Raw genomic sequence first — 27,490 nt, 5'->3', positions numbered from 1 at the left:
ATTCTCATAATTAGTTATCAATTTAAGGGTGAGGATCCTCATAATAAGTTATAGATATAAGGGCAAGGATTCCCATAATTAGTTATAGATATTAGGTTGAGGATCCTCATAATTAGTTATACAGTACAGCTCAAGCATTTTTTCCTCTTTCCACTCAGTCACGGCGGACACTTTTAACGGCGAACAGAAAATCGCGGGGGACATACTATAGTATGCCACGGCGACAAATCACCACGGACGGGTAGTAAAAAAACCCTGCAATCCGCGGTGGAAAATCACAGAGATTTGCAGTGATTAATTTGCATATACACGTAAATGTTCATGTAAATGTACAACGTAGTCTTCTTTTAAAAAATCAAAAAGACTTACAATGTGACTGATGATTTAAATCATTCAATAAAATTATTTAATTAACTCGGCGATATTAATGTACATTTACCGGGGAAAATCACATCACAAAACAGTTCAATGAAAAAAGTTTCAAGAAAACGGATTAACAAAATCGGTCAACACTTTCAAGAAAATTAAACGCTGTGATGTTTCTGTGTAAAAAGTTGAAACGATAGCTAGAACACTTAAAATATTTTTTTTCATAAAATTCATATTTATACTTGAAACAATAAAGCCACTTACTATATAATATACATGTACATATAATAGCGGCCAATCTTTAGAATTTGTATGAAGTTATATTTAATTCCAACTATTAGTCTTCAAGTTATGCTCCGGACAAGGAAAATGCAACGGAATGCTGGACCGACCGACCAACCACCTGGTGACTCCTATATACCCCCCCCCCCCAACTTCGTTTTTGGGGGTATAATTAAGCAATTAGCACATACACCTAATAGTGCAGCCGTGGACTAGTTCATGTACGTAATTATATATAATAGTTTAACAAACCTTTCCTTAACATAATTATGTTTTTACGTAAACTTTGCAAGATGTCATCAAAAGCCACATTTTTTAGCTGTTAAATACGACTGTGATGGGAAAATGCAATTAAGAAGTTGAGGATTACTTCAAAATGCAATTAAGAAGTTGAGGATTACTTCTCCATAATGGTGAGGTGAGTGTCGTAGAAATAAATTAGAATCTATCTCATTACTTATTAAATAACTACAGTATTCCACGGTATGCGCTATCTAAAAATTTAGATCTGTGATCATGATGAAATAAACATATTTGTTACATTTTTTTTTTCAGATCATAACCGTAAATGCGACATTAAATATTTAAAATAGAGAAATGTTTAGTTCAAAAGTAAATTTGTGTGTATTATATGCTATGACCCACTTAAACTTTAGTTCTCGTCAATATTTGGAGGGAAGGTAATTTACACACATAAATTTAACAGAAAAAATCATTTAAATGGATCAAAGAAATAATTGAAAATTCTTATATGATTGTAGCACTGTAAAATCAGAAAGGTTAAAATGGCTTAAAGCAGTTGAAATTAATTATGATCAAAGTTACTACATATTAGGGTTTTAATTTCAAACGCAAATCATTAAATTTTGTAATTATTTGCATACGACAGGTGTTACGTCTTTTAAATACATAACATAAAGATTTTCTTCTATAAAAAATGTGTTTGAGTTCATTATATTTTACAGACATACAGTAATAGTAATAAATGTCCCCGTGTTATAAATAAACTAATGGTCACCCGAGAGAGCGAAATACCGCTGCAATATTTCACAGTGATCCACGGTGACAATATCCCGCAGTGCAAATTTCCCCCCTATCGAGTAGACGAGCGGAAAGTCACAACTATCGCAGGGACATCGCGGTGACAGTCCACCCATAAACAAATCGCGGGGATCGGCGGACTTTGGAAAAATTGCTTGAGCTGTACTGTAGATATAAGGGTAAGGATTCTCATAATTAGTTATAGATATTAGGGCGAGGATTCTCATAATTAGTTATCAATTTAAGGGTGAGGATCCTCATAATTAGTTATAAATATAAGGGCAAGGATTCTCATAATTAGTTATAGATATTAGGTTGAGGATCCTCATAATTAGTTATAGATTTTAGGGTGAGGATCCTCATAATTAGTTATAGATATTAGGGCTAGGATTCTCATAATAAGTTATATATATTAGGGCAAGGATTCTCATAATTAGTTATAGATATTAGGGTGAGGACCCTTATAATTAGTTATAGATATTAGGGTGAGGATTCTCATAATTAGTTATAGATATTAGGGTGAGGATTCTCATAATTAGTTATAGATATTAGGGTGAGGATTCTCATAATTAGTTATAGATATTAGGGTGAGGTTTCTCATAATTAGTTATAGATATTAGGGTTAGGATTCTCATAATTAGTTATAAATATTAGGGTTAGGATTATCATAATTAGTTATAGATATAAGGGCGACTAGGACCCTCATAATTAGTTATAGATATATGTATTAGGGCTTGGATCCTCATAGTTATTGATAGATATTTGGTTGAGGATCCTCATAATTAGTTATAGATATTAGGGCGAGGATTCTCATAATTAGTCATAGATTTTAGGGCTAGGATCCTCATAATTAGTTATAGATATTAGGGCTAGGATTCTCATAATCAGTTATAGATATTAGGGCGATGATTCTCATAATTAGTTATAGATATTAGGGTGAGGATTCTCATAGTTAGTTATAGATATTAGGGTGAGGATTCTCATAATTAGTTATAGATTTAAGGGCTAGGATTCTCATAATTAGTTATAGATATTAGGGCGATGATTCTCATAATTAGTTATAGATATTAGGGTTAGGATTCTCATAATTAGTTATAGATTTAAGGGCAAGGACCCTCATAATTAGTTATATATATTTAAGGGCGAGGATCCTCATAACTAGTTATATTTATTAGGGTAAGGATCCTCATAATTAGTTATGGATATTAGGGCGAGGACCCTCATAATTAGTTATATATATTTAAGGGCGAGGATCCTCATAACTAGTTATATTTATTAGGGTAAGGATCCTCATAATTAGTTATACAATGTAGATATTAGGGTGAGGACCCTTATAATTAGTAATTTCTATTTTAAATGCTTTAAAATTACTCTTGTATTTTAAAGCTCTATACTGTACAACAGTGTCGAGTGGATAATAGCCATAGTATATAAACATATAAAAAAACTGACTTTAGGTTCACTGTGAATGTCCAAGCATTCAGATATTAAGGAAACAAGTAATTATTTTTAATTGTCCCTGGGCTATATTTGTATAATTATGTAAATGATTTAAAGTTTTAACTTGACTGGACATGTATCATGTTTTGACAGTTGTTTCTTGTAATTAAACATGCATATATAGTACATCTTACAGGTGTAAACTTATGTCATTGTTATAATATGTAACATTATAACTGTACAGTAATACATTTAAATGATGTGATTTATTTTGTTATATGAACGGAGTATAAAATGTTTAAAAGGTTTGTTTTAATAAACAGCATATTTATTAAAGAAAGCTAAGTTTGCACAAATGGAGGGGTATGATAAGTACATTTATAGGTTAAAATCGCGCGACCAATTTAATTTTGTAAATAGGTACTAGTAAATTTTAACCGGCTTAGTGTTTTAAATTATTTTTTATAAACAGTCAATTTACTAGAATGATTAACAGTTTGCTGATTCACCAAAGTAAATGTGTTACGATTCATTTGAAATACTGCAATCCTATTGGACAAAACATAATTTCAAACACTAATATGAGGTTAAACCTGGCTCAGTGTACAATACTGAATTCTGTTGAACAAGTACACAACTGTTAAGACATTATAATATTCCACGAGGCGTTGAGTAATTTGGGATTGGGACATCCCATAGATTTGGCTTCAGTCCTGAAGACTTTAGTCTGACTCTCTTCAAACATTATGTTTACGTTAACTTTTAGTCTGAATTGTTCCGGAATTTTATTCGTCGCTCACATTATCAGGTGATAATTTGGAAATCTGTCAATTGTCACCGTGGGAGTTCTGCGCACAAAGAATAACAAAAAAAGAACATGTTCAATCCTGTAAATCTAGTGTTTAGGCCTCTCTGGCATGGGTTCGATCCCCAGGAGATGCTTAGGTACTTTAGCACGGAGGAAGGTTAAGTCTAGTACTGGTGCAACTCTCCTGAGGAACGATGGTTAGGAAACTACCTGCCTATATGACTGAAATACTGTTGGATAAAGGCGTAAAATGAAACAAACAAACGTCATAGTATTAAGGTTTATGAATCAAAGAAATAGTAGCTTTCACACATTAAGATTTGCTTGTACATTTAAGATTTAAGTTGTGTTTGTACATAATAATCTTGCTATCTATTGAGGTCTACTGAGTATTTTCCTAGTTTAACATGGTCACTTGTTATATGAACAAATTGATTACAAATATTTGTTAATTAAGTAACATAATATTTAAAGAATACCAATTAAGAGAGCAGTATATTGGAAATTGAAAAATCAATTAAGTTATTGATTTCAACATATAGCGTATACTATAATAAATTACTGTGTGTAGTTGAAACTGTATACGGATTATACCTTTGTATGCTGGTCATTTCTTATTAAATGACACATGGCCTCTTTTATTTTGAAACAGAAAAAAGCAGAAGAATTTTACTTTAATGTACTATATAGATATAAAAGATATCATGTATATAATATGTACAAAGATGATTCGATTATAGTTGTATGGTTGTACCAACACAGTTTATAATTATCATATAACGACTTTCTACCTTTACTGATGGAGAAAGACCTTAGGTGCCACTCTGTGTGTTATGAGTTTAAAAATTATCTGTTAAACCCCTGTCAGACTAGGGCGTGTTCTCACGGCATCCAGTGAAAATCCAGAAAGCTGAGGTGAGCGCAGTAAGATCGCAAACAGCCACAGCATCGTAGTGGCATCGCATAGAATGCCGACTGACAGGGTGCATTCTGAGCATGCTTAAAAAAACACTGTCGGTCAACGTTCTGGTAAAAGCTCAGTCGAGTTGCAGTTAGGAGTGGTAGCAAGTTAGTGGCATTTCCCACAACGCAACAGGAGGGCTGTGAAAGCGTTAAAGGAACGCCAAAATGAACGCCGTGGTTTAAGCCACGGTGCTTGTACGGATATTGTGCGGCGTCCATACCACGCTTAAACTATGTGTGCATCGCGCTTTTACAGAACTTTTTAATAACTCTCGAGTTGTTTACAATTTGATAACCCTTGAATTGTATACTATTTAATTTAAAGTCCTGTTTAAAATTATAGCCCTTTAATGTTGTATTACTGTAATAAACCTGTCTACTCCTACACAAACATATGATATAAAGAATATTGACAAAATTGTTCACAATGTTCTGTAACTGTAAAGTTATCAATTATGTAGTATTCTAAAACAATTTGTTTACTATATTTTTTTAAATTAATGTTAAAACAGATAATGTCACATGCATTATAAGTTTATCATGATTTACAATTTTAACAGATTTGTTGCTGAAATTGCCACATTAAAAGTATATTGATTTACAAAGAAGAGTTACAACCACAAATAGTGTAGTTGGGCTGTATATATACCAAGATATAAGTATGTTCACCGAAATATAAGTATGTTTTCACCGAGATACAAGTTTGTGTTCACCAAGATATAAGTATGTGTTCACTGAGATATGAGTATGTGTTCACTGAAATATAAGTACATGTATGTTTTCACCGAGATACAAGTTTGTGTTCACCAAAAGCATATGTTCTGTGTATATAATATGAGATAAAAGCATATGTACTGTGTATATAATATGAGATATAATCATATGTTCTCTGTATATTAATATGAGATATAATCATATGTACTGTGTATATAATATGAGATAAAAGCATATGTTCTGTGTATATAATATGAGATATAATCATATGTTCTGTGTATATAATATGAGAAATAATCATATGTTCTGTGTATATAATATGAGATATAAGCATATGTTCTGTGTATATAATATGAGATAAAAGCATATGTTTCTGTGTATATAATATGAGATATAATCATATGTACTGTGTATATAATATGAGATAAAAGCATATGTTTCTGTGTATATAATATGAGATAAAATCATATGTACTGTGGTATATAATATGAGATAAAAGCATATGTTCTGTGTATATAATATGAGATATAAGCATATGTTCTGTGTATATAATATGAGATAAAAGCATATGTTCTGTGTATATAATATGAGATAAAAGCATATGTTCTGTGTATATAATATGAGATAAAAGCATATGTTCTGTGTATATAATATGAGATATAAGCATATGTTCTGTGTATATAATATGAGATATAAGCATATGTTCTGTGTATATAATATGAGATATAAGCATATGTTCTGTGTATATAATATGAGATAAAAGCATAATTATGTTCTGTGTATATAATATGAGATAAAAGCATATGTTCTGTGTATATAATATGAGATAAAAGCATTTGTTCTGTGTATATAATATGAGATATAAGCATATGTTCTGTGTATATAATATGAGATAAAAGCATATGTTCTGTGTATATAATATGAGATATAAGCATATGTTCTCGTGTATATTAATATGAGATATAAGCATATGTTCTGTGTATATAATATGAGATAAAAGCATATGTTCTGTGTATATAATATGAGATATAAGCATATGTTCTGTGTATATAATATGAGATAAAAGCATATGTTCTGTGTATATAATATGAGATATAAGCATATGTTCTGTGTATATAATATGAGATATAAGCATATGTTCTGTGTATATAATATAAGATAAAAGCATATGTTCTGTGTATATAATATGAGATATAATCATATGTTCTGTGTATATAATATGAGATATAAGCATATGTTCTGTGTATATAATATGTATAATTTATATTTCACAGATTTATTCATCAATGGCTAGATGATTGTAAAAGTGGTGGTTCTAGTGTGTACAGACAGACGGACAGAATGCGTCGCAAACATGTTATCTTCTTTGTTGTGGTGATGTTTCTCACGTGGAACATGTTGATGTATGTTACCCTGGTAACGAAGTCACCTAATGCACTGGTACATATTTTATAATAGTATATAGAGGATATTCAAGTTTTTTCTATAAATACATGATTTATTTTCATCGAGTGGTATGAAAATAAATATTTCATGAGTGGCAGTAGCCACGAGTGAAATATGGTAATTTTTATGCCACAAGATGGAATTAAATCGTGTATTTAAAGAAAAAACTTGAATTTTCTGTTTATTATATACATTTTTCTCTTTTTTTGACATTAAAATTTGAAAGACTTTCCCTTAAATTGTGTGTACTGGTAGAATTTAAAAGAAAGTAGTCCGGCAAGACACCAGTGAAAATATGGAAAATATGTTTCACTGCAGTGAAAAATAAATTTTTACAGTGAAAATACGGAAAATGAAAATACGCATTTTATTTCATCAATATTTCTCAATATTTCATTTATAAGTATATAATAAATTATACTTACTTTTCTACCAATGCAGGCAGAGAATTCTTTTTAAATTTTCTACATTAAAACACTATTTTAAATTATATAGAGGATATTGAATGAGTGTAGTTTAATACTAAATTTATTGAATGAGTTGAAGAAAATAATATTGTTTTATTCAACAATTCAATAAATTTAGTATTTAATCTACACAAATATAATATTCTATTTATCACATATATAAAATAAGAACAGTGAAACTGTTAAAATGAGTCTTTTTTTTCAATGACGCACCTATAGTGTAACACTTACATTAGCGCGCTTTAACGCTATGTTTCTATATTGCGCAAATGATGTCACGTCAAAGTGTTTATTAACTAGTTGTAATATCGTTTTTATTAACTTTAGATAAGTTTAAACAAGATTTCTCATAGAGTAGACAATACAACATAAATTAAGGGACTAGTAAAAAGTGCAAGACATTAAATTATTTCACAAATTGTTTAAACTGCTCCATTCATTTTTTGTTATTTATGAGCTAGTAATGTATTTTAATTAGTTTGTTCCTATTTATCACAAAGTTTTATAACTAAAGTAAATATTCAGGTATTTTATTAGATAGTATATTCACCAACTTCAAAGTTATCTAGGTAGATATTTAAATCTGTCTTTTAGTTGATTTAATGTTAAGCAGTGTCTATTTTTAGGATTCGAAAAACAGGGGATTTTTTTTGAAAAGTGATAACTTAATACATTAGATTTGCTTTTTTTTTTTCTTTCTCTATGTAATCTATGTAAACTCCCCCCCCCCCCCCGGGCTCTGAAAAAAAAGAAAAAAAAGGGGGTGGGGGATTCTCAAAAAAATGAGTGAATCCCCACCCCCATCCACCTTCCTAGAATAGACACTGGTTTAGATACTATGATATATTTTATCATCTTTAACTCGCTAATCAATAAGTTTAAAACTTATAGATATAAAACAGGAACATATATTGAGGAATGATTCTCGTTAATATACAGTGACATTATCATATATTATATATATATATATATATTTCTTCTTTACCTTGTGTCATATCTACATAAATATCTGAGCTGTTCTCACCATTACCAGACATGACAAAAAAAACAAAAAACATGTTTGAGTTTGAATTATGTGTTTTGTATAACATTGCTGTTATATTTTTTGGTGGAAAATTAATGATAAAATGAGTGTTATCTGCCTTTAAGATAAATTCATCCTGCATGTAGTGAATCTTATATGATCAATCTTTCTTTTCCAGTTTTTCCAAAATCATCGTTATTCAAGTTATTTTTTTAAAACTTCCAGCAATGGTATACACACATTGCACTAAATACATACACAACTTTGATACACTAATGTTAAGTATGCCTGACATTACATAGATAAATTTTCTTGTTTTTATTTATTTTTACAGCAACATCACCATGGAGATGTCAAGGTCAAACTTAATGACCTTCAAGAGCAAATTGTTCTTCAGATTCAAGAAAATGAGAAAATTTTACACGATCTTCGTAAGTTGAGGAGTGAGACAGGTAGAGTAAATGTTGTATATAGAGAAAGGTCAAAGGTCATTAATTATAATGTTGTATATAGTGAAAGGTCAAAGGTCATTAATTATAATGTTGTATATAGAAAGAAAGGTCAAAGGTCACTAATTATAATGTTGTATATAGAGAAAGGTCAAAGGTCACTAATTATAATGTTGTATATAGAGAAAGGTCAAAGGTCACTAATTATAATGTTGTATATAGAGAAAGGTCAAAGGTCATTAATTATAAAGTTGTATATAGAGAAAGGTCAAAGGTCATTAATTATAATGTTGTATATAGAGAAAGGTCAAAGGTCATTAATTATAATGTTGTATAAAGAGAAAGGTCAAAAGTCATTAATTATAAAGTTGTATATAGAGAAAGGTCAAAGGTCATTAATTATAATGTTGTATATAAAGAGAAAGGTCAAAAGTCATTAATTATAAAGTTGTATATAGAGAAAGGTCAAAGGTCATTAATTATAATGTTGTATATAAAGAGAAAGGTCAAAAGTCATTAATTATAAAGTTGTATATAGAGAAAGGTCAAAGGTCATTAATTATAATGTTGTATATAGAGAAAGGTCAAAGGTCACTAATTATAATGTTGTATATAGAGAAAGGTCAAGGGTCATTAATTATTATGTTGTATATAGAGAAAGGTCAAAGGTCATTGATTATATTGTTGTATATAGAGAAAGGTCAAAGGTCATTTATTATATGACATATAGTAAAAACTTAAAAAATCTTCTTTTAAAGAACTCAAAGAGCTAGAGCTAAAATATTTAGTATGAAACATCTTCTAGTGAGTGTCTACCAAGTTTGTTCAAATTAAAGCCCTGGGGTCAAAATTGGCCCCGCCCCGGGGGTCATTGATTTTCCTTACATCTGTATAGCAAAAACTTAAAAATCATCTTTGAAAAAAACCCAAATAGCTAGAGTTTAGATATTAAGCATGAAACATCTTCTAGTAAGTGTCTACAAAGTTTGTTCAAATGAAAGCCCTGGGGTCAAAATTGGCCCGGCCCCAGGGGTGTCATTTATTAACTATATGTGTATAGTATAAACTTAAAAAAACTGCTTTTAAGAAACCCAATGAGCTAGAGCTTAGATGTTTAGCATGAAACATCTTCTTATGGGTGTCTACCAAGTTTGTTCAAATAAAAGCCTTGGGTTAAAAATTGGCCCTGCCAGGGTGGGGGGGGGGGGGCTATATACAGGTGAGCGACTTCAGGGCCATCATGGCCCTCTTGTTGCATCTTGAAATATGAAAGTGGTCACTTAATGTCTATTAGAGTTATTTTATCAATATTGAGGAAAATTTCATAATGACAAAAATGAAATATTATTACATAGAATTTGAAGAGAAGCATGCTTGTTTTATCTTGTTCTCATTTATTATAAAAATCAAAAGATTATGTACGCTGATTAATTATACTTCCTCTTTATTTAGATTATTTTATCAAATGACTCAAGATAACCAAATTGAACAAATACCTTGCTATATTCTTTCAGTGTTGGCAAATGATAAAATTTCTTCAATCTATTTAAACATTTAAAGACTTTGTAGATTTAGTTTTTCAGTGATATTACAATCAGTTTAAATAGAAAAAAAACATGTTCTATTGCATTGATAAGATACATGTACAATATTAAAACTGTTTTGTTACTTTCAGATTGCATTATTTTGAAGTTGTTGTTAGCTCACCTGTCACAAGGTGACATGATGAGCTTTTGTGATCTCTTGTCATCCGTCGTCCATCCATCATCCGTTCGTCAACTTTTTCTATAAACAACATCTCATAAACCGTTTAGCCAATTTCATCCAAACTTGACAGGAATGTTCCTGTGGTAATCAACTTTAAAATTTTTTCAAAGTATTTAATTCCATGCAGAACTCTGGTTGCCATGGCAATCGAAAGAAAAAACTTAAAAAATCTTCTTTTAAAAAAACGAAAGAGCTAGAGCTTAAATATTTAGCATGAAACATCATCTGGCAGTGTCTACTAACTTTGTTCAAATAAAAGCCCTGGGGTCAAAATTTGCCCCGCCCCAGGGGGTCATTGATTTTCCTTATTGGTTTATAGTAAAAACTAAAAAAAAATGTTCTTTTAAAAACCCAAATAGCTAGAGCTTAGATATTAAGCATGAAACATCTTCTAGTGGGTGTCTACCAAGTTTGTTAAAAAAAAGCCCTGGGGTCAAAATTTGCCACGCCCCAGGGGTCATTGTTTCCCTTAATGTATAAAACTTTTGTATAAACTTTTCCAAAGCAGGGCAAAGTCATTATCTCATTTTAGCAGGTTAAGTGTTAAAGAGTTATGGCCCCTGTATTTATTTTACTGCAATGTATAATGATAATTCAAACAATATTATTGAAAAATTTAAAAGAAAAAAGATTGAGCATTAATTTGCTAACATTAGTTGTTGTAATATGTGGACACATTGGCTGGGTTGTGTTTATAACAATTATAAATGTTAGATGATGTAGACATGCCCATTTTTAACAGTCTTTTAATAATAGACTATCAGTACCAGTAGTAGCAAAATTTTGTAAGAGTAATTCAGTATCAGTACCAGTACTTGCAAAATTGCTGCAGTACCAGTACCAGTAATGCAGCTCTGTCTATTATACATGTATCATCACTAAACTGGGAAGAGGCCTAAATAGCCACTTTTTTTTGGGGGGGGGGGGGGGGACTTATTGTTAAAATTGTTAATTTGGGAAGTAAAAACTCAGGTTTGTTTTACATTTTTGGGAAAACTGCATGATTTTAAAGAAAAAATCAATTGGGAAGAGGCCTTTTATTGGAGTCTGTTATATAAGCAGAAAAATCACTGATCATAGATATCATATATTTGTATATGAATTATTTTCAGAACAAAAGCAGAAGCAGCCAAGTAATGAAGTAGTCAGTCAAGCTGTCCCTAAGATTGTAAAACCTAATAACACAGGTGGTCTAGAGAATAAACTCAGTTATAACAAAGTGAAAGCTGATAATGTTATACTTCCTATCTTAATGATTGCCTGTAACAGAGCTGATGCAATACAACGAAGTTTAGATCTTGTACTGAAGTAAGTGAACATATAGTATTAAAGTGAACATATGGTATTAAAGTGAACATGTAGTTTTAAAGTGAACATGTAGTATTAAAGTGAACATGTAGTCTTAAAGGGAACATGTAGTCTTGAAGTGAACATGTAGTCTTAAAGTGAACATGTAGCATTAAAGTGAACATGCAGTCTTGAAGTGAACATGTAGTCTTGAAGTGAACATGTAGTATTAAAGTGAAAATGTAGTTTTAAAGTGAACATGTAGTCTTGAAGTGAACATGTAGTATTAAAGTGAGCATGTAGTATTAAAGTGAGCATGTAGTATTAAAGTGAACATGTAGTCTCGAAGTGAACATGTAGTCTTGAAGTGAACATGTAGTCTTGAAGTGAACATGCAGTCTTAAAGTGAACATGTAGCATTAAAGTGAACATGCAGTCTTGAAGTGAACATGTAGTCTTGAAGTGAACATGTAGTATTAATGTGTGCATGTAGTATTAAAGTGAGCATGTAGTATTAAAGTGAACATGTAGTCTTGAAGTGAAATGTAGTCATAAAGTGAACATGTGGTCTTAAAGTGAACATGTAGTATTAAAGTGAACATGTAGTCATAAAGTGAACATGTGGTCTTAAAGTGAACATGTAGGATTAAAGTGAAATGTAGTCTTGAAGTGAAATGTAGTCTTAAAGTGAACATGTTGTCTTAAAGTGAACATGTAGTATTAAGGTGAACATGTAGGATTAAAGTGAACATGTAGGATTAAAGTGAACATGTAGTATTAAAGTAAGTGTTAATATATAGTAAGTGTGAACATATGGTATTTAAGTAAGTGTAAACATAGTCTTAGTGTGAACATATAGACTCGAATCAACCTCATGATACAATTCACTGTGAAATAAGAAAATATTTATTTTAGATATTACTGAGATGCTACAATTCTTTATATAGATAATGCACGGATGCTACAATTTTTTCTCTGAAATAAGATGATATTTATTGTAGATATCGACCAGATGCTAAAAGATTCCCTATTATTGTAAGTCAAGACTGTGGCCATGAAGAGACTGCAAATATGATACAGAAATACGTCACAGAACATGATGTCATACATATTAAAGTAAGTTTCTATGTCACAGAAAATGATATGAAATCTATTTCACCACCAGGAAAGGTAGGCAATCTTTTTTCACCACCAGGAAAGGTAGGCAATCTATTTACCACCAGGAAAGGTAGGCAATCTATTTCACCACCAGGAAAGGTAGGCAATCTTTTTTCACCACCAGGAAAGGTAGGCAATCTATTTCACCACCAGGAAAGGTAGGCAATCTATTTCACCACCAGGGAAAGGTAGGCAATCTTTTTTTCACCACCAGGAAAGGTAGGCAATCTATTTTCTACCCACCAGGAAAGGTAGGCAATCTATTTCACCACAAGGAAAGGTAGGCAATCTATTTCACCACAAGGAAAGGTAAGCAATCTTTTTCACCACCAGGAAAAGGTAGGCAATCTTTTTCACCACAAGGAAAGGTAGGCAAATCTATTTCAACCACAAGGAAAGGTAGGCAATCTATTTCACCACAAGGAAAGGTAGGCAATCTTTTTCATCACCAGGAAAGGTAGGCAATCTTTTTTCACCACCAGGAAAGTTAGGCAATCTATTTCACCACCAGGAAAGGTAGGCAATCTTTTTCACCAAACCAGGAAAGGTAGGCAATCTATTTCACCACCAGGAAAGGTAAGCAATCTTTTCACCACCAGGAAAGGTAGGCAATCTTTTTACCACCAGGAAAAGGTAGGCAATCTTTTTCACCACCAGGAAAGGCAATCTTTTTCAACCCCAGGAAAGGTAGGCAATCTATTTCACCACCAGGAAAGGTAGGCAATCTTTTCACCACCAGAAAGGTAGGCAATCTATTTCACCACCAGGAAAGGTAGGCAATCTATTTCACCACCAGGAAAGGTAGGCAATCTATTTCACCACCAGGAAAGGTAGGCAATCTTTTCACCACCAGAAAAAAAGGTAGGCAATCTATTTTCACCACCCAGGAAAGGTAGGGCAATCTATTTCACCACCAGGAAAGGTAGGCAATCTTTTCACCACCAGGAAAGGTAGGGCAATCTTTTTCACCACCACGAAAGGTAGGCAATCTTTTTCACCACCAGGAAAGGTAGGCAATCTATTTCAACACCAGGAAAGGAAAGGCAATCTTTTCACCACCAGGAAAGGTAGGCAATCTATTTCACCACCAGGAAAGGTAGGCAATCTATTTCACCACCAGGAAAGGTAGGCAATCTTTTCACCATCAGGAAAGGTAGGCAATCTTTTCACCACCAGGAAAGGTAGGCAATCTTTTTCACCACCAGGAAAGGTAGGCAATCTATTTCACCACCAGGAAAGGTAGGCAATCTTTATCACCACCAGGAAAGGTAGGCAATCTTTTCACCACCAGGAAAGGTAAAGGCAATCTTTTTCAACCAACCAGGAAAAGATAGGCAATCTTTTTACCACCAGGAAAGGTAGGCAATCTTTTCACCACCATGACAGGTAGGCAATCTATTTCACCACCATGAAAGGTAGGCAATCTATTTCACCACCAGGAAAGGTAGGCAATCTTTTCACCACCAGGAAAGGTAGGCAATCTTTTCACCACCAGGAAAGGTAGGCAATCTTTTTCACCACCAGGAAAGGTAGGCAATCTATTTCACCACCAGAAAGGTAGGCAATCTTTTCACCACCAGGAAAGGTAGGCAATCTTTTCACCACCAGGAAAGGTAGGAAATCTTTTTCACCACCAGGAAAGGTAGGCAATCTATTTCACCACCAGGAAAGGTAGGGCAATCTTTTCACCACAAGGAAAGGTAGGCAATCTTTTTCACCACCAGGAAAGGTAGGCAATCTATTTCACCACCAGGAAAGGTAGGCAAATCTTTTTCACCACCAGGAAAGGTAGGCAATCTATTTCATCACCACAAGGAAAGGTAGCAATCTTTTTCATCACCAGGAAAGGTAGGCAATCTTTTTTTCACCACCAGGAAAGGTAAAGCAATCTTTTTCACCATTAGGAAAGATAGGCAATCTTTTTCATCACCAGGAAAGGTAGGCAATCTTTTTCACCACCAGGAAAGGTAGGCAATCTATTTCACCACTATGGAAAGGTAGGCAATCTTTTTCACCACCAGGGAAAGGTAGGCAATCTATTTCACCACAAGGAAAGGTAGGCAATCTTTTTTCATCACCAGGAAAGGTAGGCAATCTTTTTCACCACCAGGAAAGGTAAGCAATCTTTTTCACCATTAGGAAAAGATAGGCAATCTTTTTTCATCACCAGGAAAGATAGGCAATCTTTTTCACCACCAGGAAAGGTAAGCAATCTTTTTCACCACCAGGAAAGGTAAGCAATCTTTTTCACCTTCAGGAAAGGTAGGCAATCTTTTTCACCACCAGGAAAGGGTAGGCAATCTTTTTCACCACCAGGAAAGGTAGGCAATCTTTTTCACCACCAGGAAAAGGTAGGCAATCTTTTTCATCACCAGGAAAGGTAGGCAATCTATTTCACCACCAGGAAAGGTAGGAAATCTTTTTTCACCATTAGGAAAGATAGGCAATCTTTTTCACCACCAGGAAAGGTAGGCAATCTTTTTCACCACCAGGAAAGGTAGGCAATCTTTTTCATCACCAGGAAAGGTAGGCAATCTATTTCACCACCAGGAAAGGTAAGCAATCTTTTTCACCATTAGGAAAGATAGGCAATCTTTTTCATCACCAGGAAAGATAGGCAATCTTTTTCACCACCAGGAAAGGTAAGCAATCTTTTTCACCACCAGGAAAGGTAAGCAATCTTTTTCACCTTCAGGAAAGGTAGGCAATCTTTTTCACCACCAGGAAAGGTAGGCAATCTTTTTCACCACCAGGAAAGGTAGGCAATCTTTTTCACCACCAGGAAAGGTAGGCAATCTTTTTCATCACCAGGAAAGGTAGGCAATCTATTTCACCACCAGGAAAGGTATAAAGGATATTCCGAGATCCAAGGTGACAAATTAATCAATGGATTTGGACTTATTTAATGTGTTCTAATTGTATTCTTTACGAATCACATGAAAACATCGACACATTGATAAAAAATGAACACATAAAAATTTGAATATAAAATAAAATGGTGAGAAAAATAAAGAATATATATTGTGAAAAGTAAGGACTTTCATTTTGACAAATCAAAAATTGTATTTTCAAAGCTTGACACATAGAAATTCTTCTATTATAATTAAATTGTTGTGTTTTTAAATAACTGCTGTAGGACATTAAATTTATTTACTCTATCTTCCTACATGGAAACACTTACAAACATAGAAACTTGTAAATATATGTTGTATAATGTAGGTACCTAATTTTAAACTGGAGGTAAAGGTAGGTAAAAAATGCACTAATATTGTTGACAACAATCAAATGTTTTAATGGTCATAAATTGCACAACATGGTTAAATATCTCCCTATATAGTTTTGTACCTCTATCGGCATATGATTTCAGCAGAATATTTATAAAATTATATTTTTAATTTGCTTTCCTGTTATGTATGAATTTGATGAATGCTTTACTAAAACTATTATTTTTTAGAGGGAAAAATATTTTATTTGAAACTTTTCACATTTATTTATTTCAAGGTATTATTATGCACCTGTATAATTAACTCATTATTATTGCCGTAACAAGGAAATATTTTGTTCTACAACTTGATAATTAACTCATTATTGCCGTAACAAGTAAATACTTTGTTCTACAACTTGATAATTAACTCATTATTGCCGTAACAAGGAAATATTTTGTTCTACAACTTGATAATTAACTCATTATTGCCGTAACAAGGAAATACTTTGTTCTACAACTTGATAATTAACTTATTATTGCCGTGACAAGTAAATACTTTGTTCTACAACTTGATAATTAAATAATTATTGCCGTAACAAGGAAATATTTTGTTCTACAACTTGATAATTAACTCATTATTGCCGTAACAAGGAAATATTTTGTTCTACAACTTGATAATTAACTCATTATTGCCGTAACAAGTAAATACTTTGTTCTACAACTTGATAATTTAACTCATTATTGCCGTAACAAGGAAATATTTTGTTCTACAACTTGATAATTAACTCATTATTGCCGTAACAAGGAAATACTTTGTTCTACAACTTGATAATTAACTCATTATTGCCGTAACAAGGAAATACTTTGTTCTACAACTTGATAATTAACTCATTATTGCCGTAACAAGTAAATACTTTGTTCTACAACTTGATAATTAACTCATTATTGCCGTAACAAGTAAATACTTTGTTCTACAACTTGATAATTAACTCATTATTGCCGTAACAAGTAAATACTTTGTTCTACAACTTGATAATTAACTCATTATTGCCGTAACAAGGAAATACTTTGTTCTACAACTTGATAATTAACTCATTATTGCCGTAACAAGTAAATACTTTGTTCTACAACTTGATAATTAACTCATTATTGCCGTAACAAGTAAATACTTTGTTCTACAACTTGATAATTAACTCATTATTGCCGTAACAAGGAAATATTTTGTTCTACAACTTGATAATTAACTCATTATTGCCGTAACAAGTAAATACTTTGTTCTACAACTTGATAATTAACTCATTATTGCTGTAATAAGGAAATACTTTGTTCTACAATTTGATAATTAACTCAATTCTACAAGGAAACCAGTGTTTTTAGTTTTATTATAAACCTTTAATTTTTTTCCCCTAAAATACACGTAAATTATCAAACACTAATAAAATATGATTCAACAGACAGAAAATTCCATATTATGATAATAACAAATACGTCACCATTTAAAGAAGTGCCAGACTATTTTTCTTCATTGGTTCCCATCTTACCTGTGCATTATGTAGCTTTTGGAAACGGGAACCAATGCTAATGAGGGCATTGTGGTCTCTTTAGTTAAAATTTTGCATTCATGAATTTCATTTCTTGACAGCTATATTTCCATTTCCGAAATAACTAATAGAAGTTCAGTAAATTGATTTTTTTTTTGTCTTAAAATTAATAGATATATAATAAGAGGATATTAAAATTATGTTATAGAAGTTTTTTCTAGGGCCATGACATTGTACTGTGCTACTCGCAGCTTCAGTCACCCTGGATATCTATTCTACCAATGGTCCTTGTAGCAAAATACAAAGCCCCGGAAAGCTGCTTCAGCATAATATTCAGTATTTATATTAAGGTCATGTTCCACTATAAATGATGAAGATATTATATGAATTATAACTTAATGATTTGTTTTTGTATTTTAGCAACCAGATTTGGGTAAAGTAAATGTTCCATGGCCACAGAGAAAGTTTGAGGGGTATTACAAGATTTCCAGGCATTATAAATTTGCATTAAATCAAGTGTTTCATACTTACAACCACTCAGCAGTAATTATTGTGGAAGGTACTTCTATATTACATTTTTCTATAGCTCGTCATTTACAGTAAGTTAGTCAGTATTAAGTTACCAATTTCTTTAACCTGATAAAATTGAAGCATTTAAGATTATATTCTAACATTGATAGTTGTTAAAAAATTCTGGAAACGAAGTGCTCCATCGGAAGCATTAATCACAGCGAAATAACATTAAAATTGCAGACACTGTTTGTGAGAGTCACACCGGCACTGTGATAGTCATACCACCACTTTTCAGCTTAACTTGTAGATAAAGACCTCTGGTGCCCCTTCAGGCATTATTTCAGGCACAGAGGGGCACCTTAGTGGAAAATATTCTGTAAGCCAGCTGGATAGATTCATACTTGAAATAAGTTTACTTGTAGGACTAAGCACCCACAGCAGTGAGGTGCAAGTGAAAGAGTTTAACCACTTGGTCACCTAAGCCTACTGGGTTCATATCCCGACAGGGACTTTGGATTCTTTCATTTGAGGAAGCTATCCAGCTAGCTTACGGAACGTTGGTGGTTCTACTCAGGTGCGGGTTCGTGCCTAAAATAATCTAGCTTTGAATAGAATATCATGGTTATGTAATAATTATACTTGTGTTAATTTCAGATGATTTGGACATCTCACCAGATTTCTTTGAGTATTTTGCTGCCACATTTAGAGTGTTAATGTCAGATAATTCACTATGGTGTGTATCAGCGTGGAATGATAACGGTAAACGTGGAATGGTGAAAAATGATCCAGGTATAACTTGTAGAGGATATTGAATGAGTCTAAGTTCAATACTGAATTTATTGCATGAGTTGAATAAAATTATATTATGCGAGCCTCTGGCGAGCATAATATTATTTTATTCAACAAGTGCAATAAATTCAGTAATGAACTTACACGATTTTAATATTCTATTTATCACATACCCAAAATAAAGACCATTTAAAGTGAAATAAGAGTCATTTTTCATTGACGCGTCTATAGTATAACGCTAACATTTAGTGCATCTTTACACTATGTTTGTATAACGCTAATGACGTCACGTCAAAATGTATGCACGGCCGTGCAATACCATAATTACAGAGTCGCAAAATTGGCACGGGTGTGTGATAAAATATTTTACTTTACTTCCTTGTGTTATCTTGGCACACTACATTGTAATAATATACTCTACATTGTAATAATATACCCCCTCCGTGGTTAAGGGGTTAGAGTTGATGACTTCTAATCCAGATACCTCTCTGGCGTGTGGGTTCGATCCCCGGGAGATGCTTTGGTAGTTTAGCATGGAGGAAGGTACTTCTAGTACTGGTGTAACTCTCTAGAAACAATGGTTAGGAAACTACCTGCCAATATGACTGAAATACTGTTGGGAAAAGGCGTAAAATGAAACAAACAAACTTTAATTATCTTGGTTATCTTTAATTGTCTCAATAATCTTAAATTATGATATTGCCCACATCATTTTGTTTTTGTAAGTAATGTCTCTTTAAAAAGCAGCATTTTCCTGTAGAACTTTCAATATAAATTTGTTTTTACAATAATGTAAATATCTGGTTATTACAGAGGACAAATTTTACAATAATGTAAACATGTGATTATTACAGTTATTACATAGGGCAGCTTTTACAATAATGTAAACATGTGATTATTACAGAGTTATTACATAGGACAGAATTTACAATAATGTAAACATGTGATTATTATATAGTTATTACATAGGACAGATTTTACAATAATATAAACATCTGATTATTACAGAGTTATTACATAGGACAGATTTTTTCCCTGGACTTGGTTGGATGATGGAAAGAAACATGTGGCTAGAGCTTGGTCCTAAATGGCCAGATGCGTAAGTTAATTTTATTGAAAGTTTTTCTATGGGGCTAATTATAAGAATCTTACACTGGCTGCTGGTATAGATTGGAATATCTAGCTCAAGGGCAACTGTTTACTGTGGTAACGAGGCTCTGTAGTTTACGCTAAACAGTTACCTGAGAGCTAGATATTCGCGTCTGTACGACAGCCGTTGTTTGATTCTTTTTCTTGCATATTACATATCAATTATTTTCAGATCAGAAATTACGAAAAACTAATATTCTTATTACGCATTTTTTTCTTATAGTAGTGTATGAACTTCATTTATAACTGTAAAATGACATCATCCTTAGAATGCAATTCATTCATAAAAGGCACGTGGCAATGACGTCATTGAAAAAAATGGGACTTGTATTACATGGGGGTGGGGTGTAAGACACCTTTTTCTAGCACTGGTGTAAATAATAGATAATCCTGTCTGATAAGCAAGAAGATTTTTTATCCATCTGTCGGGTGACCGAGTTGACTTTATATTTTATGCCCCCATTTTATGCCCCCATTTTATGCCCCCATTTTGCAGGAGCATATAGAATTGTAAGTCCTTCAGTCTGTCATTATGTCTGTAGAGGGAGCATATAGAATGGTTAGTTCCAGGCTTTCCTGTTGTCTGTAGAGGGACAAAACAGTGCAGGCATCCACGTCCTATGATATCCTTTGACAAACTGTCAACAATACCCTCAGCATAATGTATCAAAACCTTGTTTATCAGTCGATGAATTTAAGATTTCGAATTCCAGATTTGAATTTATTCTACTATATATTTAACTAAATTTTCTTAAAATTTTCACTGGCCATAACTAATTTTAACTGGCCATGGGCCACCGAGCCAAACTTAAACATTATAAAGAGGTGCAAGTGAAGTTTTTTTTAGAGGAGATACCAGTTATAAGTTACCTGATACATTTTATATAAATTTTTAATAAATGAAGATATTTTATGTGTATGAGAATGTTGCAATTGATAAAGTTTTTTTTACTGTATTTGATGTAGGAATTTTATATTTGTCTTAGTTTTTATATATATATACATGTATATATTTTATATAGGAAATACTTGCATTTCATAATCCGTGAATGTTTTTATATATATTTTTATAGATATATCAAAACCTTAATTAATTTTTAATGGATTTTGATATAACGTAACGTCACAATGTATATTTCTCTTCATCTTTGACGTTGGTGTCGTGTGACGTCACTTCCTGTTTATTCTCTGACGAAGAACATACCAGTTCGTAATCGATATGAATAATAAATAATTAAATGTTCGCGTGTGGTTGCTCTTATTGGAATCATATTTGTCTTACGAAGTTTACAGTTAATTAAGTTGAGTTTTATTTGCAGGTTTTGGGACGACTGGATGAGACATCCGGATCAGAGAAAAGATCGTTCATGTATACGTCCTGAGATTAGTAGGACTAGTACATTTGGTAAAAAAGGTGTAAGCAAGTAAGTTTAATTACTGTATTAGTGGTTAATTTTGTGACCTGGAAATATTTTGCGATTTTTGCAAATTGGAATTATTCACAAATAATTCATCACGCAAAAATTATTTCTTTTTTTAGGCAAACTTTATTTTATCGTTTGAAAACACATTTTCATACAATATCTTACATGAATAAGTTTGACTGTTCAGGTACTGAGATTAATTTTTCTCATTGCCTGTTTGTTTGGTCTTGACAAACCACAAATGTTTTAATGAAATAATATGTGTTAATAACACAAAAGGTTATTTATATAACAAAAGAATGTTTCAAAATATGACAAAGATTTGTGTGATCAGATCCTTTATCAAACTAACTATGTATATTTCAAACAATTATATAAATAATAAATTAAATAAATAGACAATTTCAATAACGACATTTTTAGCTCGACTATTCGAAGAATATGAGAGCTATTGTAGTCGCCCCGGCGTCGGCGTCGGCGTCAGCGTCCGCGTCGGCGTCTGCGTTGGTTAAAGTTTTTTGTAAATTCAAATATCTCAATTATTGCTTGAGATATTCAATTGAAACTTACAATACTTATTTATAGTAACAATGTACATCAGATTGACAAGTTGGATAACTCTACCTACAATATTGACAGAATTATGCCCCTTTTTAACTTAGAAGTTTTGGTTAAAGTTTTTTGTAAAGTCAAATATCTCAATTATTGCTTGAGATATTCAATTGAAACTTACAATACTTATTTATAGTAACAATGTACATCAAATTGACAAGTTGGATAACTCTACCTACAATATTTTCAGAATTATGCCCCTTTTTAACTTAGAAATTTTGGTTTATGTTTTTTGTAAATTCAAATATCTCAATTATTGCTTGAGATATTCAATTGAAACTTACAATACTTATTTATAGTAACAATGTACATCAGATTGACAAGTTGGATAACTCTACCTACAATATTGACAGAATTATGCCCCTTTTAACTTAGAAATTTTGGTTAAAGTTTTTTGTAAAGTCAAATATCTCAATTATTGCTTGAGATTTTAAATTTAACCTTACAATACTTATTTATAGTAACAATGTTTATCAGTTTGCAAAATCGCATAACTCTGCCTGCAATATTTGCAGAATTATTTGTTTTGAAACTTAGAAATTTTGGTTAAAGGTTAAAGGTCTTCAAAGATACTTGAGATATTCAATTGAAACTTACAATACTTATTTATAGTAACAATGTACATCAGATTGACAAGTTGGATAACTCTACCTACAATATTGACAGAATTATGCCCCTTTTTAACTAAGAAATTTTGGTTAAAGTTTTTTGTAAAGTCAAATATCTCAATTATTGCTTGAGATATTCAATTGAAACTTACAATACTTATTTATAGTAACAATGTACATCAAATTGACAAGTTGGATAACTCTACCTACAATATTTTCAGAATTATGCCCCTTTTTAATTTAGAAATTTTGGTTTATGTTTTTTGTAAATTCAAATATCTCAATTATTGCTTGAGATATTCAATTGAAACTTACAATACTTATTTATAGTAACAATGTACATCAGATTGACAACTTGGATAACTCTACCTACAATATTGACAGAATTATGCCCCTTTTAACTTAGAAATTTTGGTTTATGTTTTTTGTAAATTCAAATATCTCAATTATTGCTTGAGATTTTCAATTTAACCTTACAATACTTATTTATAGTAACAATGTTTATCAGTATGCAAAATCGCATAACTCTGCCTGCAATATTTGCAGAATTATTTGTTTTGAAACTTAGAAATTTTGGTTAAAGGTCTTCAAAGATATTTACTTGAAACTTTACACATGTACATTGTACTTAGGGTCATAATTGGAGGGTCATAATTGTTGTATGTCACTGACCAAGTTCCATAACTCTACTCGCATTAAGGCTGATTCATCTCCCCTTTTCTACTTAGTCTCTTGGTTTATGTTTACATGCAAGTTTTACATATCTCAATAACTATTAAAGATATGTATTTAAAACTTCACATATGCATTTAGAATCATAATTGTAGGTCACTGACCAAGATCCATAATTCTATCTTGCATTTAGGCTGATTTTTCTCCCCTTTTTCAACTTATAAATTCCTGGTAAAGTTTTGCTTGTAAGCTGTTATGTCCATAACTACTGAAGAGTTTGTGTCTTTTTGGGACATTTTTATGCATTCATAATAATAAAGCAGTGATTTACTTGATAAAACATCTTAATAACAAGCCTTTGTACCTTTTTCAGTCAATTTTATGTATTCATAGGAAATTAGCATTATTAGCATTATTATACTCAATAAAACACCCTTGTGACAATTTTTGGATAGTCAGTATTGGCTTGACTATTCAAAAATTGTCACAAGGGTGAGTATAATAATGCTAATTACTGACTAAGAATTTACGTTCAAGTTGCATACCACCTCAGATATTTTCCTATTCCATTGACATCTCGCTTTGAAACAAGTTGAAATTTTATGCACTTCTTTGAGAGCATAATAGGACTCTCCCGAAGACCTATAGCCGTAACATGGATTTAAAGAAAAATTTGGCCCTTTTGTTAATTTAGAAAATGTTACATTATCAAGGCTCTTTTAATATCAAACACTTAGAATAGTCGAGCATGCTGTCCTACCGACAGCTCTTGTTTGAACATGTACCTGCTTTAATTAAAGATATCACAAAACAGTATCAAATTCAAGAAATCATATTTCCGCAAATATTTCCACATGCAATAAGTCCATTTTTTGACATTCGCAAAATTATCAACTTCTACCGTATTAAGTTGAATTAATGTAAGCAAGTAAGTTGAAATATCAAGTTGAATTAACTTTTGCAAGTAAGTTTAACTATCAAGTCGAATTAATGTTAAACTTCTGTGAAAAATTCTTTTGAAATATACAAGCTACAATCTTTATCTTATAAACTTAAATATCATTCCAATATAAGAATAAATCACCATAGAAACTGTATCTTTTTTAACACCTTTACTGTATAGAAAATATTTCATATAAGTTTTGTGTTAATTGTTTGAAATGTTTTTTATTGTCTCCTTATTTAATATTTCCACCTGTTAATCATATTACAGTAATAAAAACAACAATTTTCTTTGCGTGTTTGCACAATATATTTATATACATTTTATCATTATAACCTCACCAAGAAATATTTATATACATTTTATCATATAATTTCACAAAATGATAATGTTGTTTTTTTTTCAGGGGACTATTTTTTGAGAAACATTTAAAGTTTATACAGTTGAATGAGAAATATGTGGCTTTTACACAGAAAGATCTCTCCTACCTAATTAAGGTAAACAGTTATTTATTATGTTAACACTGTAGCTTTCTGTACCATACCAACAAGATAAAACCTTGCCAAGTACATAGACATTTTGGTGTTTTGACCTCACCAACAGGCCTACCTAGCCAGGTACATAGACATTTTGGTGCTTAGACCTCACCAGCAAACCTACCTCTTTCTGTCTTTCAGTGACAGACTTTGTAATCACTTAGCTTAAATATATAGTTCTTTAAAACTAGTTATGATGAGTTTGTAGCTTAAAGATCAAGGTCACCCTGGTAATTCTAAGATTTATAGTTCTGTAAAAATACATTATTAGTTATATCCAGTCATCAATTTTGTCATCCATGAATGCATGAAGAAAAAAAACTAGGCATACCTTTGTGGCACATTAGGAAAACTTGTCACATACAAAAGCAAGGTCAACAGAATAAAAGGTGAAGGTTATACTTGAATGTCAAAATAGTACATTGATAGTTGTGTCTGGTTTTATCTTTGTCATTCATTCATGGATGCTTTTTGTAATAATTAGGCTCACTAAGAATATGAGAAAGTATTTGTTAATGTCTCTATATTCTTGTTACACTCTTTATATAGTAACTATGCCTTTGATGCCAGTCTGAAGTCACGATTCTTCTACTGGGCCCTGCATTTGTTTGTTTCCAATAACAATTATTGTTGTTAAGTGTATTACAAAGTGTATTACATAGTGTATTTTATCACATTTACAGAGTGTAATAAAGCCATTTAATAAAAATGATAAAATTACACTAGTGTAATAACACTTTGACGTCATTTGCTCTATATAGAAACATAGCTTTATAGCACTCTAATGTTTGCGTTACACTATAGGAGCGTCATTGAAAAATTACTCATTTTAACAGTTTACTGTTCTTATTTTATATATATTTGATAAATAGATAGAGGATATTCAAGTTTTTTCTATAAATACATGATTTATTTTCATCGAGTGGTATGAAAATAAATATTTCATGAGTGGCGGTAGCCACGAGTTAAATATGGTAATTTTCATGCCACAAGATGAAAATAAATCATGTATTTATAGAAAGAACTTGAATTTTCTGTTTATTATATACATTTTTCTCTTTTTTGCGATAAAATTTGAAAGACTTTCCCTTAAATTTTGTGTACTGGCAGAATTTAAAAGAAAGTAGTCCGGCAAGACACCAGTGAAAATACGGAAAATATGTTTCACTGCAGTGAAAAATAAATTTTTACAGTGAAAATACGGAAAATGAAAATACACATTTTATTTCATCAATATTTCTCAATATTTCATTTAAAAGTATATAATAAAATATTATTTTTGTGTAGATTCAATACTTAATTTATTGAACTCATTGAATAAAACAATATTATGCTTGCCAGAGGCTCGCATAATATGATTTTATTCAACTCATTCAATAAATTTAGTATTAAACTACACTCATTCAATATCCTCTATATAAAGTGTTTTATATAGTGTATTATATTGTGTATTATTTAGTGTATTATATTATATATTAATTAGTGTATAGGGGCGTCCGTGGCCGAGTGGTTTTGACTTCAAACCACTTGCCCCTCACCGCTGTGGGTTCGAATCCAGACAGGGACTTTGGATTCTTTCATGTGAGGAAGCTATCCAGCTAGCTTACGGAACGTCGGTGGTTCTACTGCCTGAAATAATGCACGGAAGGGCACCTGAGGTCTTCCTCAACCAGTAAAGCTGGAACGTCGCGATATGACCTATACTGTGTCGGTGTGACGTAAAACCCAAAACAAACAAAGTGTATTATATAGTGTTTCATAAAGTGCATTACATAGTATATGGCAAAGTGTATTATATAGTATATGGCATAGTATATTATTTTATTGTAGGAGAATTATGACCCAGCATTCCACAAGTTTATTTATGATTTACCTGAGGTCTCACTGAAGGAAGTTGCTACAGATAATACTAAACATTTACCTGAGTTAGGGGTTACATACAGGACAAAACCTGACTTAAACTATAGGCAAACATTTGGGTATTATGGATGATTTTAAGGTAAGAAATGTTGATATTTGTCAAACTTAAAGGCACTCCACTGAGGTTTTAAAGCTTAAAAACATAACATCTGAATTTCTTACATACATGAGCAGGGGCACTTTAAACAGAAATATATGCAAAGATAGTTAAGAAATATACTTTGAAATAAAATGAAAATCCTATTTTTATGCTTTTCTTAGACCGTTGTTAGTGAAATATGTTTAAACGTCTGTCATTTTTGTGTATTTTTTTTTACAATTTGAATAATTATTCCAGAAAAATGAAATGCGCGAATGATTTGA

The 27,490-nt window shown here is 31.7% G+C and overlaps 1 pseudogene; it reads left to right on the top strand.

The window, feature by feature from the left end:
- Nucleotides 1-27,206, top strand: part of LOC132748509 (alpha-1,3-mannosyl-glycoprotein 2-beta-N-acetylglucosaminyltransferase-like) — a 30,953-nt pseudogene extending 3,747 nt beyond the window's left edge.
- Nucleotides 27,207-27,490: the final 284 nt, after the last annotated feature.

Source organism: Ruditapes philippinarum, unplaced genomic scaffold, assembly GCF_026571515.1.
Source record: "Ruditapes philippinarum isolate M1 unplaced genomic scaffold, ASM2657151v2 ctg7183_1_1_1_1, whole genome shotgun sequence".
Taxonomy (NCBI): domain Eukaryota; kingdom Metazoa; phylum Mollusca; class Bivalvia; order Venerida; family Veneridae; genus Ruditapes; species Ruditapes philippinarum.
Note: the sequence above shows the minus strand (reverse complement) of the source record. Positions and strands in the feature narration are given on the sequence as shown.